Source organism: Brachycentrus maculatus, unplaced genomic scaffold (genome assembly GCF_059751285.1).
Source record: "Brachycentrus maculatus isolate JH-2025_06_01 unplaced genomic scaffold, ASM5975128v1 h1tg000781l, whole genome shotgun sequence".
Lineage (NCBI taxonomy): Eukaryota > Metazoa > Arthropoda > Insecta > Trichoptera > Brachycentridae > Brachycentrus > Brachycentrus maculatus.
The window spans coordinates 236,598-254,004 of record NW_028281509.1 but is presented as its reverse complement, the minus strand read 5'-3'; the positions used below and the strand labels follow the sequence as shown (position 1 = coordinate 254,004).

Genomic DNA, 17,407 nt, shown 5'->3' with positions numbered 1-17,407 from the left:
TTATAGATTTAGCAGGAAGGAGAAGGAAAGGAGAGAAATTAATAAGGGTGATTAAAGGATTGTTTTTAAATAATTTTAAACAGTCCAAATAAAAACATTATTTATGTATTTAGATATAAGCAATATTGACATAACGATTATAAAGATCAGAACAATATAAATCTACTAATTTTAGTATTACGTAAAAATAATGTTCTAAAAGTTATCGAGATGAAGAAAAAGATTTCTGATGTAGAAAATATTTTGACATTATTTCTTTTATTTATCTAAGTTTATTTATTCTTTATTCATGTTTGAAATGAGAATCTAAAAATTTCAAAAATATGTTTTAAAAAAATATCAAAATGAATAGTGTTATTTATGGCAAGATCTTTATTCTATTAAAAGTATATTGATATTCCAGCAAAGATCAATAATAATAATCTATTAAGATGAGAATATAGAAGATTGGGCTTATAACCAGTCATTGGCTTGCTTAAGTGATCACTTTATTCATTGTGTAACAAATACTGTACTCATCGTTGAAGAGTGTCAGCCATTATAAAATATTCAAAGCCTAGAATAAGAGGAATATATTTTCACAAACTTTACATCAAAAATTGAGTTATAATTAACTTAAAAACTGTATGAAAAAAAAATATTATCTACTAGTTAATTATCAATTTCAATTAAATTATTGTAGTTTTAATATTTTTAATTATAATACCAGTTTCAAGCAACCGGTTACTTCGTCATAAAAAAATGTTTTTTCGAGTTATTTAATTTAATGATTTGATCCTGGCAGACAGTAATTAAATTTTGTTTTTTACCGGTGGAATGAAATATCAGTATGAGAAATGAAATAATTTAATGAAAATGCCTTAACCAAAAGTTCAAACATGAAATTTCAACATTCCAAATATTTCATTATTGTGATTTTTTTTTCCTTTATTTTTTAAACTTATTTAATTTGCTCGTTTTAAATATTTTAACGTATTTATTTTGTTAATTTGATGGGATAATGATAAATATTTAGTAACATCGTAGACATAAAATAAGTTAGTTTGTATATAATTAATTCTTATGATTTTAAAATATCGGCAAGTTTATAAAGGTGTTGAAATTTATACAACTTGAATATTGAAAAATGTAAATAAAAATAAATCACTGTTGAGTGTCATTTTTTCGCACGTCAAACCCTCTATTTGTTCCCAACGGATATTTTTTTATCAAAGAACATCTGAGTCTGATATTTACAAGGCTACGACTGGCTAAAGTGATCATCAACCTATACACTTAAATTAATTTACACACTTCACTTACGTTCAATCATTTGTAATAATTTTAAATTTAATTGATATCTTAGCGTAAATTAATAAGAGATCGAGATAATAGATGTAAAATAATGTATACAAGGCACTGAATAGTTAAAGTAATCAACTCGTAAAATCCGTGATATTCAACATTTTACGCTTGACATTATTAAATTTCGAAAAATTGTTTTTGTAGATAAATATGTACATTGAAATAAATCGATAATTGGACTTAAATTAATAGTGGAATTTCAAGGACACGTCACATTTATTAGGTACAAGGGTTGTTACTGGGGTTCGTAAGTAGTACAAACAAGGATGGCGTCATGGTTTTTGTCGTCTTCTCCAGTGCATGAACATTGTGCCCAGCTCTGGCACATTTGACATGCTATCCAGCTTTTATTTGACTCAAGGTTCATGACTTAATAGTACAATTTCTTTTAAACCACTCTGGAGTCTAGAGTCACTTCTGTAGTCATCCAACCACTGTCGCTGCAAGCCCCCAAGCTCCAGGCAGTGCACCTGTCATTAATGATAGTCTCATTATTTTTATTGAATATACAAGCATTGGTGGCTTGTAGTTTCCAACAGCGCTTGAACGTATCACCACGGTGACCGTTTTTCTTCTTTCAGTAGGCTTAAGCGCTTCAACCTGTTTCCGTCCTTTTTGTGCTAGCATTTTAGATTTAGATCTAGGCACTACTGATATACTTGTCTCATCACAATTATACACTCTGCTCGAGTCTGAGAGATTTTCACCAAAAAGTGACTTAACAAATCGAATAAACTTCCGTACCGATCCTTCTTACTTTTACAATGCTTGTTAACAACGTTTTTTGTTTCCGAAATATAGTTTTTCTGTAAAAAAAAATATAAAATTACCTTGAAAAATAATAGTTAGAGCTTGTATAGCGACCATCAACCAGTCAAAATCACGGAATTCTTTCTTTAATGTCACAAACAGCAAAATTTTATAAAATAAAATGAAATTTGCAAAAAACACTTAAAGTTTCGTTGCTCATCAGAGAGTGTCTGCTGTGATTGCGTCACTATGTATGTATATATATAATCCAATTTCGAAACATTGTACTTGAATCACTAGAATTTTCACTAGAGACATCAGTGAGATGATTTTAGTTTATTTTTTGTTACATTGAACTATTCTACTGCGAGTTCACCTTGTTGGTATATTTTATATTATCGTGTTGTTGAATATTTCCAAAAATACCCGCACTTCTAAATGCTAAAATCTTAATAACCAAGAAAATCGCAGATGAGTCATAATAATTACGAGAGTGACTCAAGTATAAGTTAAAAGCATTATATAAGTATTTCGTTGTGCAAATTAAATTATGCAGTAGTTTGCAAAATTTTCTGCTGCAGTAACTTTAATAATTACGTAGCTTTCCTACCACATGATAATGCTAAGTGACTGTGTGATTGATAAGCGATGGCAACCACGTTTCGATTACAGAGAGACGTTCATCATCAAGGCATGCTTCGAAACTTTCTTAATATCCGGCAGTTTCTTATACCACGTATACTAAGACCTGCATTATGTATCTTAAACAGACTAAAAACTTTTTCCTGTAAAAACTGCACAGGAGTCGGTAGTAGGAAAACTTTCAACGTGGTGTGAAATGCTATCAAAACCTTTAATTATATTTCAAAACTAACAGTCATTTAAAAATGGTACAAAGGTAATTAAATATTAATTTATGTGAAAACGTCATTTTAATATAAATTAATTCACTCTCATTAATTACCTATATATGATATTATTTATCCATTCGGCATTAACGTTGTGAAATGACATGTTTATTTTTTTTAAATAGAACACATGTTTAATACCACTTATTGAGTTTTATTTCATTACACACGACTAGTTTAGAAATCTACAGTTGTTTTCATCGACAGGTGATCAGTTTTCATCCAAAAGTACCTAACAAAATAAAAATTCAGTTATATATAGAGGTGGAAGGGGTAAAAAATAAAGAAATAGGGGTTTTTGTAGTGGGAGCATTGATAATAATAGTGAAGTAGGCATTTTGGAAAATCATACTATTTTTTGACATCTAAAAAAAAAAAAAAAGTAAATGGAGGGCATTTAAGGGGCTTACGACCGTCAAAGACTGGTTAAAGTGATCATTTAAAAATTATATGCATAACTCCTTTAATTGGTAAACAAGTATTTGGACACACTCAAAATGTTGTTTGGAAAAAATATTATTAATTAATGTTTTATCTGAATTAATTTTTTTAATGTATTTTTAAATTTTCTAAATTGTTCATCACTCCACCTTTGTATGTAAACTGTAGTTTCCGAAACTAGTCGTGTGTAGTGAGATAAAACTCAAAAGGTGGTATTATACAAATGTATTTTTTTTATTAATTTCAAATTATACTCACTGTATTCATACTAATAAAAGTCACTAAAAACAACATGTCTTATTTCAAATAATAATTTTATTATACGTATTTATCAGTTGTAACTGGTCGGTATTAATTTACTTGCGTTTAAAAAAAAGTTTTTCCATTTTTAAATTAAAATGTAACTTTGTTTTAAAATCACTATAAATATTTTATTATAACATAATTATAATGTTTACCGGTTTAAACTACCGCTTCTTTATCAAGGCTGATTAATTGATAATGAAGCGGTTAACTTCCAACCGGTAGACATTATAATTAAGTTTTATTAAAATATTTACAGGGATTTAAAAACAAAGTTACATTTTAATTATATATTGGGAAGTTATTGCACCAAATATAACATTTTGAGTGTGTCCTAATACTTGTTCACAAAATCTGGATTATCTCTGATTACAGGAGCTATTTTCATATTATTTTTTGACATCTCATCAAAGATGAAGAACAATATGGAAGTCCGGGCATTTACGGGGCTGACGACCATATTCTTCTTCATCTTTGATGAGATGTCAAAAAATTATATGAAAATAACTCCTGTAATTGGAGATAATCCAGATTTTGTGAACAAGTATTTGGAGACACTCAAAATGTAGTAAATAAATTATTTGGTCAAATTATAGGCTTAACAATAAAAATGAAAATGTTATTTTCTGGCGTTTCTCATGTGTGTGATTATACTCCAGGATTCAGACCTCACATACTAATATAAGAGTTTCTGCTTAGTAAAAAGCTTCTTAACATCTCACCAATAGATGTCTCTAGTGAAGTTCTAGTGATTCAAGAACAAGGTTTCTAAATTGTTTCATATATATATAGAGTTTCCAAGAATTTAAGTAGTGTGGTTGTCAATAATGGGTAGAATTGGTGAATATTACACGTGTGAAAAGTCACTGAAACTAGCCTATGACGGTCGTCAGCCCCGTAAATGCCCAGACTTCCATATTCTTCTTCATCTTTGATGAGATGTCAAGAAATAAGACCAAATATAAATTATTTTGTCTTAAAAATGTTTTATTCTTTCAGACCAGACGAACAGCGAACCCGTAATTTGAAGCTAGATAACAAACCCGTAAACAACTGAGCTATAAGAGGGGAATCGGAATTCTCTAGTTAGTTTTTATGACCCCGAGTTGGCATCTATTGACTTTACCGTGTACCATAAAAGTGTGGATTCTAGCAGAGGTATTACACACGTATAGGTGGATAGTACATATATATGTGTGTGTATAAAGGATGATAATGTCTTAAGATAACTAGCCGGATCTTGGATGGGGTCCAACTTTTCTATTACGGCTCTCTGCTTCTCTCTACACCCTTGTTCTCAAGTTATGCAAACACTTAGTTCTTGTGAACTAGCATTTTCAATCGAGTACTTACTTACAAGGGGATTTTTTTACATTAGAAGGGAATTTTTAATCCGCACCGATGTACATGTGAATCGACCAAATTTGCAGTAGGTAGGTAGTGAAAGTATTAAGTACTTTCCATTTTAAAGAATAACACCGACGTAATACAAATTTCTTAACATTTTTGGTTATAAAAAAAACTGTTTTACCGATTAGTTTAATAGTTTACAAATAACTAAAATCTTTAAGAAAACAAGCAGTCATTCATTACTATGTATACACAAAAAAATTATAATTTTTATATACCATTTCCAGTTTATATATCATTTATGGATAAAAAGAAAAAAAAAACTTGCAGGTTAATACCTACAAAAGATGTTTTTATTCAAATACTAATTTCAATCGTTTAATTAGTAAGTTTGAAAGGGAAATAAGCAAACGAATCGACGCTGATAAACATACATATTTATAAACATATATTGTGTATATGAATAAATAACTTAAAATTTAACTACAAGTCCACTTTAAAAAATATTCCCTTTGGGATTCATTTGTCTTCTTTCTTGATTTCAAATTTTATTTTTGTATAAATGTCAGACCGTAACAATTTCATTTTTATTTACATTTGACCTGATGATGGGATGATTATTTCGAAACCGGTGGTCACGGAGCAGTGTTTTTAAAGTGGTATTACACAAAATGAACGATGAATGAAAAGGAGAGTGCTGTGTACTTATACGTAAATCAACTATAATCAAATTACTCTTACGTTAAAATAAATTTATTGCCTTTGTAAATACCTTTGTTTCATCCATAACCATATCTGCTCCTAGGTGGAGCATATGGAGTCCACAAACTGTCTCCAGGCTTTTCTGTCGGCTGCCAGCTCCCTTGCATCCTCCCAAGTCAGATCCGTGTCCCGAAGTTCTGACGAGAACTGCCGACGAATTGTCAGCAGTGGTCGTCCTGGGCGGCGCGAACCTGATGCCTTGTAAAAGAGGCAAGCTTGATTAAGGCTCTCAGGAGGCATGCGGAGTACATGGCCAAGCCAACTAAATCGCCTTTTCTTGACGACAGTTGTGACTAAGATTTGCTGCATCCTACGCCTTATCTCTTCATTCCTCACAAAGTCAAACCACCGCACGCCTAAGATTCTCCGCAAACACCTATTCTCAAAGCTTAGTACACGGCTGCTCTGGGCCCTTGTAAGGTGCCATGTTTCACAGCCGTATAAGAAAACAGGAGCAATGCAGGCATGGTATAGGCGGCATTTGGTTTTCACCGAGTATAAATCCGATCTCCAGACAGCCTTCATACTGTTAATTGTTTCATAGTTTAAATTATTAATCCTTTGAAATTTTCAGCAGTATTTTCTACCTCAAAGGTAAAGTAATCTCATTTTGCAAACATTATCATACGTTTGCATGAACTATGAACTTAGAATCTGGGATTTATCTTTATCTCTCGTACATTGAAATATTGGTTCATACTACGCCATGCATCCCTTTGCAAACCGTCGGTTTCTTTCAGCATTCGTTGTATAGAAATGTTCGTTGTAAATCGTAGGAAAACTCAGTTAGGGCATATTATTGAAATTTTTTATTGTGTGTATGATAAAATAAAAATAAAAAATGTGACAAATTTTGTAATAAACACATCTGGGTATATTTTTTTTCTATCATTTTTAACTAAAAAAAAATATGTTAGTACTGTTTTTATATATTGGATTTATGTTAATATAAATCTTATAAAATATGAAATCGCAGTTACTAAATTTAGTAAGTGCACACAAATCCCAGGTGGTTTTTTACATAAATAATTTTATTTTTTAAATCCTGTTAAATAATTACAATATTTTGTTTAAATAATGTTAAAACCTATATAATGAAAGCTGTTACATAAAATAAAGTGTAAATGCTTTATTCGCTTGGTATTCAAATGTTGTAATAACATTCGTCAGGTTATATATTACTGTAAATACCATAAGCCTATTAGCGCTCAAAGATATCAACTAAATAATTAAGGAGCTTCACTCTTACGTACATTGAAAATGCTTCAGCACGCAAGTAAATGCCGAAAAATTCTTAAATCTCAAGTCGGTAGCGTTTGTTTTCGTTCAATACCCTGGAAGTTGGAATTGCGGGGTGTTTGGAAACATGGCTGGAAACTTGCGAAGTAAAGGTGGGTGGGGTTGTAACGTATTAAGCATTATAATAAAGTTTTCCGACCCCATTCTCGGTATTGAAGATTCTCGAAACGTTTGACATTTCTCGTGGGAAACATACTGACAGATACTTCGTAAGACGGTGCCAAACGATTTAAAAAGGAACAGAGGGTTTATTGTTGTTTTAGATTTGTTTTAATAGCTTTTAGCATAAAACTCAATTGGATAATTGGAATGAAAAAAAACACCCGCAGTATAAAAAAATTATTTCACATTTTGAAAGTGTTTCACTCGAGTGCCCGCATTGCAGCATCAATTGTGTAGGCTTGTAAATACTGCAATGCGAACCAAACCGACCAACGGATACAAACCTAACGTCAGTGACGTTTCAACCCTTCAGAAACAGGACATCATAATCAAGAACTGATATCAGCTTCTACATTAGTATTTCCTAGAGTGGGTGATATCGCTCCCATGGTGGTAATGGCTATTGCCATAGGGGCGCTGAGAAATCACTACTACTTCCGAAGGGATCAAATAAGTTTATGGACGTGTAATACCAACTATCACAGGGTATCTGAAGTAAACTCTTCATCATCACGCTCGTATAGTACTCAGAAGCAGGTTGAGAAAAATTGACAATACTAGTAGGAAATGCTGATAGACGAGCGTTGATGCATAGTATAAATGCCTGATTGCTAACCTGACGTTGTGGGTTCGACTTTTGCAAAAAAATAAACAAAATACACACATACTTTCAATTGGTCTGATGATTTAAATGATTTGATATCCTTAGGGTATCATTCAAAATAACATAATATTGTGACTTTTTCTGCTTACGAATTCTCGATAAATGTGGTAATCATTTTCAGAAAAAAAAATAGATTTCTTTACAATGTATGTGTATGGAAAAAGGACAAATCGATTGTTCGTTGGTGACTTTTACCCGAACGAGGATAGGAACGGGGGTTATTCAGAAAACAACCAAAAATATAATAGGAAATTATACCGCAATATACGAGTATACGGACAAACCTGTATTATATAAAATACGTAGCATTCAGGTATTTTTAATAAAGCTACGCTGGTCCCGAAAAGAATTCCAATAACAGTTTAATATGGCTTTATATAATGTACAAAGAGGTAGGGTAAGTGGGTTGAAACTGAGAAATATTCATTTTCTAAAGACATTTAATGCATATCCACGCCTTCAGCTTATGTTTTTTCTTGTTTATAAAATTATTATATTAAATTCCCAAAAATTGAGAAACGCGTGATAACATCATTTTAAATTTACTTTTATATGGTATATTACTTTTTCAACAATAAATGGAACGGTTCGTTTTTAGAAGTTGTTCATAGAACAGTGACGATATTCGTATTTTACCTCTACTCGTACACAGAAATATAATATATATTATAAAATTTAAGTACGATATCACATGAAATTCAACCGTAATGTAAGTGTAATAGATACGAGTAAGTATATTTTTTCATACCAATTATTTTCAGTCATTCAGTTATTCTTACATAGAGCTGTCTATCAATATATCTTATTGAAGCTATAAGAAACGATTTATTTTCAGACAACCGGGAACCCGAGTTTTACTGTTTATTGTATTAAAGTATCAATTTTGTTGAAAATACAAAGTAGGTGGATGTGTCATATTTACGTTCTCCTTCAATTCCCTCGAAGGTGAAACATAATTGGAAACCTTTTTCTCCTTTAGAAATCCGATTTTTATATAAAGAAAGTAATATGATACTCATATATATCATTATCTCTCTTAAGGCTAGTTTAAGTGATCACTTTTCGCACGTGTAACTTTCACCAATTCTACCCATTATTGATAACCACACTACTCAAATTCTTAGAAGTTCTAAATATACTAACCAATTTTGAAACATTATTCTTGAATCACTAGAACTTCACTAGAGACATCTATTGGTGATATAAAAGTATTTGGACACACTCAAAATTTTGTATGAAATGTTAAGCTGTTTGCTAATTATACGGCAAGGCGATCAATCGTATCGTATATTAGGTATTTCCCAGTCCATATCAAATAAATATTAGAGTGAAAATAACATTTACCCCCTGAAGAACGAGCCTGGGACATCTAGGGTAATAGCCAAACGTGGTTATCAGTATGCTACGCAATTGGATAAAATTTAATCACTCCTATTTATACACGATATATTAAATTAATTTTAATGTCGAGAAGGTTCGTAATGAAATGCGTTATTTCTGATTATGACTTGACTCTACTGTATAATGATGTTTGTTCAGCCAGTATATTAGACACTCGTGTATCTTCGTCTGATGCTTCCTCATGCCTTAATTAAAATTAATTTTTAGACGTGAGATAGATATTAAATCATGGTAATATTATAAGATTAGAGCCAGGTAATAAATTTTCCTTGGCAAGTCCGGGAGGCAATCTGAATTCATAATCATCTTAATGCACATACAGGATTAATTATGGCATAGGGCGAGGGTAAATAGACATGTTCATCACCTGCTATTATTTATTTAATAGGGGTGAGAGTGTACACCTGAGCGTGCGCAGAAGGTTCTTTATCTATTTAAATATTGAGTTCGCTTCTGAAGCAGATAATCCTATGTTCATTCAGCTAAACACATTATAGAAATCTTGAAATCAGTATGTAATAATAAAATTGATTAACAGTTGGTAATCCGCTAATAAATTACTTTTTCATAAAATTAATGCTCTTAAATACATTAGCTTTATAAACAAACTTATGTAATTTTATTATGATTATTTTGTCCGTCTCCGTAGCGTCATGGTCAGAACGCTCGGCTGATTCGGGTTCGATTCTCAGGGGGGGTCAAATAAGTATGAGTGATTTTTTCACTCTAACATTTATTCAATATTACCCTGGACTGGTACTTGAAGAGGAGGGTTGATCACCTTTCCTTCATGAGTTAACGATCAAGATAACACTGCGTTTATATGATACAGTGCCCTATGCACCATTGGGGTATAAGGGGTTAAGATAAGGGCGGATAATGGGTTTGAAGTTTTTGATATTGGACAGAATAGTGAATGTTACACGTGTGAATAGTGAATGTTGCGTAAAAGAGATTAGTTAAGCCAGCCAAATGCTATCCATCTTCTTTCACTTCTGACTTCCATCTTCTTTCGTATTAAAACGATACATGATTTATCTTAAATTGAGACACCCATAATATACACAAATTGATATAATCATCCAAAGGGTGGGTTATCCAATGTCTGACAGAAAAAAATATTGAAATAAAATTAATGAAACCATATTTTAATATTATTAATATTTCAATGGCCAGCTCTAAGATTTTCCTTTCAAAACCTATCTATATAAATACTTAATTTAGAACATTAAAACATAAGCGTAACCAATTTTAGTCATTAAAATAAAAATAAATAACTTGAGTTGTAAAAAATACCCTCTTGTTCCAAATCGTATTTTAAACTTTTTACTTTTTTACCGTTAAAACCTTTTAATATCATTGAATACGTATGAACAGTTTTTAACAATGACAATTTAATCTATGTTTTTTTTATTGAAATATAAGAATTTAAAGAGGATAATATATAAAGATAAATAATACACAAACTTTCGGTTAAATTTTAATAAAGTATAACTAGTCATACATCTACATAATCTGTAATTTATTTCTATGGCTCGGGTGCGCGAAATAGGGAATTAAAATACTGATAACAATTTATCTTCATTTCTGAGTGACACATTTATAGGATATACATGTATTTATGTATGTACGTCCTCGGAAAATGTGATATAATGAGACGATCTGTCATACACACTTTTACGAAATGTCTAAAAACATTCATTTTCATATCGCTATCAGTCTGTTACTTGACAAGCTCGACTTTTACGTCACAGCATCTACAAAGCTTTCCCGGTTGCCTCGAGATTTAGGGAATTCCCTCAATGTTACTTGTTAATATTGAGAAACACCAATGTTACCAGAAAGATAAGAGCCTTTACCTTAGCTTATATACTGATTTATAATTCCTGCGGAGTTTGCAACTTACCACAAATTGTTAGCTTCTAACGTAGCTGACGGAAAATTCCAACCAACTTCTCTTTATGATACAGGAATGTTGATGAAATTTTGTAGTTACCGAACACGAGATATAATTTAATAAATCCTATATTGTAATTTAATTGTGTTCAACGGATGGAATTGTGAATTCCGAAGCATTTGAGTAATAAATAACAAAGTATTTTGTATATTAAAAAGAGTGTTGTTTGAAGTGGTGTTACACAATGTGAACGGTGAATGAAAAGAAGAGGTTTTAATAGCAATTTATTCGGTTATTGTTTTTCAATGAATAACCCGCAAAACTTCTATTTTTGAGGCTTGTTTCCAAGTAGGATAGTTAGAAAAGGGACGTTAGATATGAAAAAACATTTGAAAACAAATACCTCTTGAATTCGTTTTGCAATTAGTGGGAATCGAACCCGCAGTTTCGCAGTCGAGCGTCTACCTGACTACGCCACGGCGACTGGCTAAATATAAATAGACATACTTATGTACATACATAAATAGACATATGGATGTAAAAAACACACGTATCTTAAAGTAGTGAATCTATTTTTAAGTGCGTACATGTATTTTATTTTAAATAATACCTTTAAATTAAAAAAAAACCGTTAAGACAAAATAAATATCTTGAAAAATAAAAATCCAATTATCTTGTCTTTTCGTGGATGAAAAGATACTCAATTTAATTTTGTTTATCGGACGGAACTATGATTCTGAAGCATTTGAGTAATAATTTTATTATTCAAGCAGTAACATTTTTTTGAAAATATAAATAGGCATATGTAGAATATTTATATATTTTAAGGTAATAAATAAATTTTTAGTGTGAACATATGTAAATACTTACGTATTTTAGGCAGTATATTTATATTCCTCTTGATGGAAAAGGTGAGGAAATTGACCTTATTACTATACCAAATATCCTATCTCCTTCAAGGATGGATATTTATTATTTTTCCAACCCTGATGAAGACAAGGTATTTATGGAAAACGGTCAGAAAATAAAGTCTCTCTCTCTGTCTTTTACATTAAATCTCGCTAATTTTCAAATTTGAATCCCAAACGTAACTTTGTGAATAATAAACTATTATTTATTCATATTATCAGGCACTGAATATTTCACCCCACGATAGACATATCAATATAATATTTCCATCTTACTTCGTAAAAAACATGGGTATTTTATTTCAGGTTGAAATACCCATATTAATTATATGAATTTAAAATAATTCTTAATTCATGCATTGCTTGCTTTATACACAAAACATTTCATTAACCTAAAATTTTGTAACTTGATGAATTTACATATGTTTTGCAAACCCTACAAGTAAATTTTTTTATATCTGTTTTTGTTATTTTATCACGTTAATGACCTTTGCTAGAACTTTGTGCATTAACTCTTTTTTAAACAAATAGGGCACAATTTTATCTACTTCATTATAATATATTTAATTTTTATTTATTAGACTTCTTGTTAATGAGATTATGTTCATTTTGTTTTGTTACGTAAATTTAGGCAATTATATCAGAAGCTTAAAAAAAATTTATATAGCGTTGAAAATATAATACTAAATCACTTTTATCTCATCACTTTATATGCCACTCTTACCATAATTCAGATCATAAAATCACCAGATCGTGTATTGACATGAATACAAAAATGTTTTCTTTCGGTTAGAAATATGAATTTTCCGGAAACATTATTCAAATCCGATCGCTCACTGTAATTTTGACGGGTCGGGAATTCCGTGAGAATAGATTTTCATCGGGTTACTCAGAATTTGTATAATAATCATGTATTGAATAAAATAAATCAAGATGTATTATGAAATTTCTCATTCATCAATTCATTTACAACATTTTGAGTGTGTCCAAATAATTTTCATCTCACTAATAGATGTCTCTAGTGAAGTTCTAGTGGTTCGTGGACAATGTTTCGAAATTGCATATTATATATATATATATATATATATATATATATATATATATATATATATATATATATATATATATATATATATATATATAGAGCTTCCAAGATTTTGAGTAGTGTGGTTGTCAATAATGAGTAGAATTGGTGAATGTTACACGTGTTTAAAGTGATCACTTAAACCAGCCTATGACAGTCGTAAGCCCCGTAATTCCTCAGACTTCCATATTCTTCATCATCTTTGACGAGATGTCAAAAATAACATCAATTCATTCATTGAAAAATGCTTATATATGAACGTGAAATTAAACTAGCATTATTTCAGTTGCTCTGAATCCAAAATATCATAATAAACAATAATAATTATTCATTCTTGATTAAGCGGTATATATGGTGCAATACTTTATGCCCCATATTTCATTTTTGAACCATAATCTTACTTACATATACAAAAAAAAACAGTAAAAAATAAACAAAAAAATAAAACTAACTAACTAACTAACCATCACGCCGCTTTCCCGCAGGGGTAGGCAGAGAGAATCAAACGCCACACCACTCTGTCTTTGCAAACATTCTTTGCCTCTTCTACATTCATGCATCTTCTCATACATACCCGACGATTATTACGACTCCTGACCCGGCCGCTTTCAAGTATTTGACATACCTGATTGTGCCAAGTTTTCCTCGGTCGTCCTCTGCTTCTTTTTTCAACTACATTCGCCTCATAAATTTGTTCTCTTCTTTGGGGCGCAAAGAAGAGAACAATGCAAAAAAAAACGAATAAAAACATGATAACTATAAAAAAAGAATCTAATTAATTAAAGTGAGCTCACTAATGCTTGTAATCGCAGCACTGCCACTGCTTCATACCTATTCTGCTCCACCATATGTGTGTTCACAATGAGGCTATAGCTTTACATTTGTTCCTTTTTTTTTTCTTTTTCTTAGCTTATTCCTCTATTTTTTTTCTCTTTCATTCATTCTTTGTAACGAAATGTATCTAATAAACGTGACGCGACCTATTAATTTCACTCACCATTTTCGCCCAATTATCGATTGCGTAATCACCATCTGAAAAGTTTCACTTGAATAAAAAAAAAACTTACGGAATTCAAGAAGTTCATATAAACAAAGATTATTGTGCTTTCAAATAATCTTATTGAGAAAAAAATGTACTTCATTCTTGTTTATTGTGAATACCGAAAATCTCATTTTGCTATCCATTCTCGGTATCAAAGGAAATGGAAATTAATTTTCAAATTCATTTTCGTTCAGTCTCGTTTCCGATATAGGAGTACCTTGATAGATAATACGAGAGCACATCACTGGTAGTATATATACATATATATAAAACATACATAATTCGATCATTCATTGACGTTTTATGAATAAACTTCTTATCCATTCAAAAATTCCAATTCATTCATGTTTGAAATATGTAATTTAAGATGGGACCAATGATTCTTTTCAAAACACGTCTTACTTTTGAATATATTGTAAAAACCGGATGTGAATGAGTTGAAACCTGTATTCGATAATATATCCACATAAATGTTATGCAAAACGGTATATGCGTATCGTTTGAAACCTAGATTCAACAATAGATCCTCATAGATACTATAAATAAACGGTATATGCGAATCGTTTGAAACCTAGATTCAACAAATATCCGCTTAGATATTAAAAAAAACGGTATACGCGTATCGTTTGATACCTAGATTCAACAATAGGTCCGCTTAGATATTATAAAAAAACGGTATACGCGTATCGTTTCATACCTAGATTCAACAATAGGTCCGCATAGATATTATAAAGAAAATGGTTTATGCGTTTCGTTTTTAACCTAGATTCAACAATAGGTCCGCATAGATATTATAAAAAACGGTATATGCATTTCTTTTGTAACCTAGATTCAACAATAGATCCACATAGATATTATAAAAAAAAACTTTATATGCGTATCGCTTGAAACCTAGATTTGACAAAAGATATTAAAAACAATGGAAAATGTGAATCAGATGAAACCTAGATTTAATAGTAGATCCGCAAAGCAATCATTTTGTCAGATCAATTCATTTTTGAAAAGGTTTATTTACGGGTTAGCTTCTGGATAATTGCCGTATGCCTGATGACTTTTCAGTTTCATTCAGTATTGTCAAGAAGATTAAAGAATATTTGTATTTACCGAATAGCAGTGACGTCAATATAACATACACAGCGTAGTTAACGCGTTTACTTCCTTATGACGTCCTAAATATGAAATTATAGTTTTATAATATATAAAGTATGGTGCCCAAGATTTTGTAATACATATCCGTTTAATAAAGCCCGTTTCATTTTTGTACGTCGATACATAAATTTGAATATCTTTGTCCAATTTAAAGCCCGTTATATCTACATTAAGTAAATTTATGTTGGTTTTGTGGACGTTGGTGGAAGACGAGATCACCCGAGGGAAACATTTGCTCATCGATTAAGGGGAATAAATCGTGAAGGGTAAGATAGAAGGGCCGTTCGGAGACTCGGTGAGGTAATAATAAAAGAAGAAAAAAACTCCGTGCGTCTCGATTCGTCCACTGAATTTTGTATATTTACATAAATGCTCCGTGAATATTTTGTTTTATACGAAGTTATTAACATAAAACAAAGGATTCAATAAATCAGCAAAGAAAATTATACATTCCGAAAACTTGGCTTTTATAATTATAGCATAATTGGGAAATTTTATACAACATACGATGTTTACTACATATTTTCAATGCAAATGGGTACTTAAATAATATAAGATGGATGTATACTATATGATAGATGTATTTTCTAGCCAAAAACATCATACTAGGTCGAGTAAAAACCATAAATAAGAATGATTAAAAAAATAAGAAATAAAGTTTGCTTCAACTAATCTTTTGAAGCCAGATTTTACTCTATCAAGAAGCTATTTTATTGATATCTCAACAAAAATAATAACAACTTACGACCTATTGATGGCTGATTTAAGGGATCAATTAACATTCACCTGTATGCCTGATAAATACCCAGCCTCTCATATTCCTATCTTACATAGTTGATTTATCGTTTGAGTTTAGATAACAATAAACGCATTGCATCTCACACTTTAGTCAATTAAAATATAACCAAAATGAAACTGAATTTTTAAATTACTGGGGATGAGAAACGGATTAAAGGGACAAAAGCTTCACAACTAACGAAAGGACTCCGTCTGAGAGAGTTTATACGGAAAAACTTAAAACAGCAAAAGCTTATTATCGTCAAAAAATTATAAAACAAAAATTATGACGATAAGAAGTAGCATATTTGATAGAAGACATATTCTGTATTGGAATCATGTACTCAATTTTTGTGTAAAAACAAAAAAAATGTTATTTGTGTATTTTCTAGCCAAAAACATTAGTTCCTCTTTGTGCAAGACTACTTTTGGGTTTATTTATGTACGAGTATACACGACTAGTTTCGGGAACATCTATAGTTCTCGAAACTAGTATGTAGTATTTACATTATCAAACTCAAAATAAGTCTAATACCTGTATTTAAATCATCATGTTATTCTACAAATTTAATGACAAGTTTGTAAATAGTATTACATACCCCTCTTAATATACGAAAGGAGTATGCAAGTTTTAGTGATGACAAAATAAATTCATTCATAGTATATTTCTATATCCTTTGTGGTTCTTTTATAATGTGCATCGGAGTCAAGCTCACCTTGTTGTTTTATCTCAAATGCAAATTCTCTTTGACCTTATTTATTAAATTCTATTCTTGTGCTTTCTGTCACAAACTGTTTTCATGGTAAAAGCTTTATGAAACAATTGATTACATTTTTCTTTTGTTTCGCATTAAATTTTTCTTTTGCTTAAATAATACAGCTAAACTAAGAATGCTTTTGCTCCCAAAATTCCACCAGGAAATTTTCAATGAAAGGGAAAGGATAATCCAAAAATTGTCGTCAATACAATTTTTATTAATCCGGATTTTTTTTTTCGAGGAAGATTTCGCTTAATTTTTTAAAGGTTTTTTAAGAATATGCTTTTTAGAGGCGGGGTGAGTTTTGTATACGAATTCGACTTTGTGTTTTGTAAAATTATTTAAATCTTTTGAAGCTACTAAAATTTTCAACAAAGGGAGCTAGATTTCACTCAACTTTCTTTTCAA

At 30.7% G+C, this 17,407-nt stretch overlaps 1 protein-coding gene across 4 annotated transcripts in view; it reads left to right on the top strand.

The window, feature by feature from the left end:
- The window catches only part of Rdl (Resistant to dieldrin), a 132,428-nt gene that overhangs the window by 95,013 nt on the left and 20,008 nt on the right, over positions 1 to 17,407 (top strand). The gene's annotated exons all lie outside the window — the stretch shown is intronic.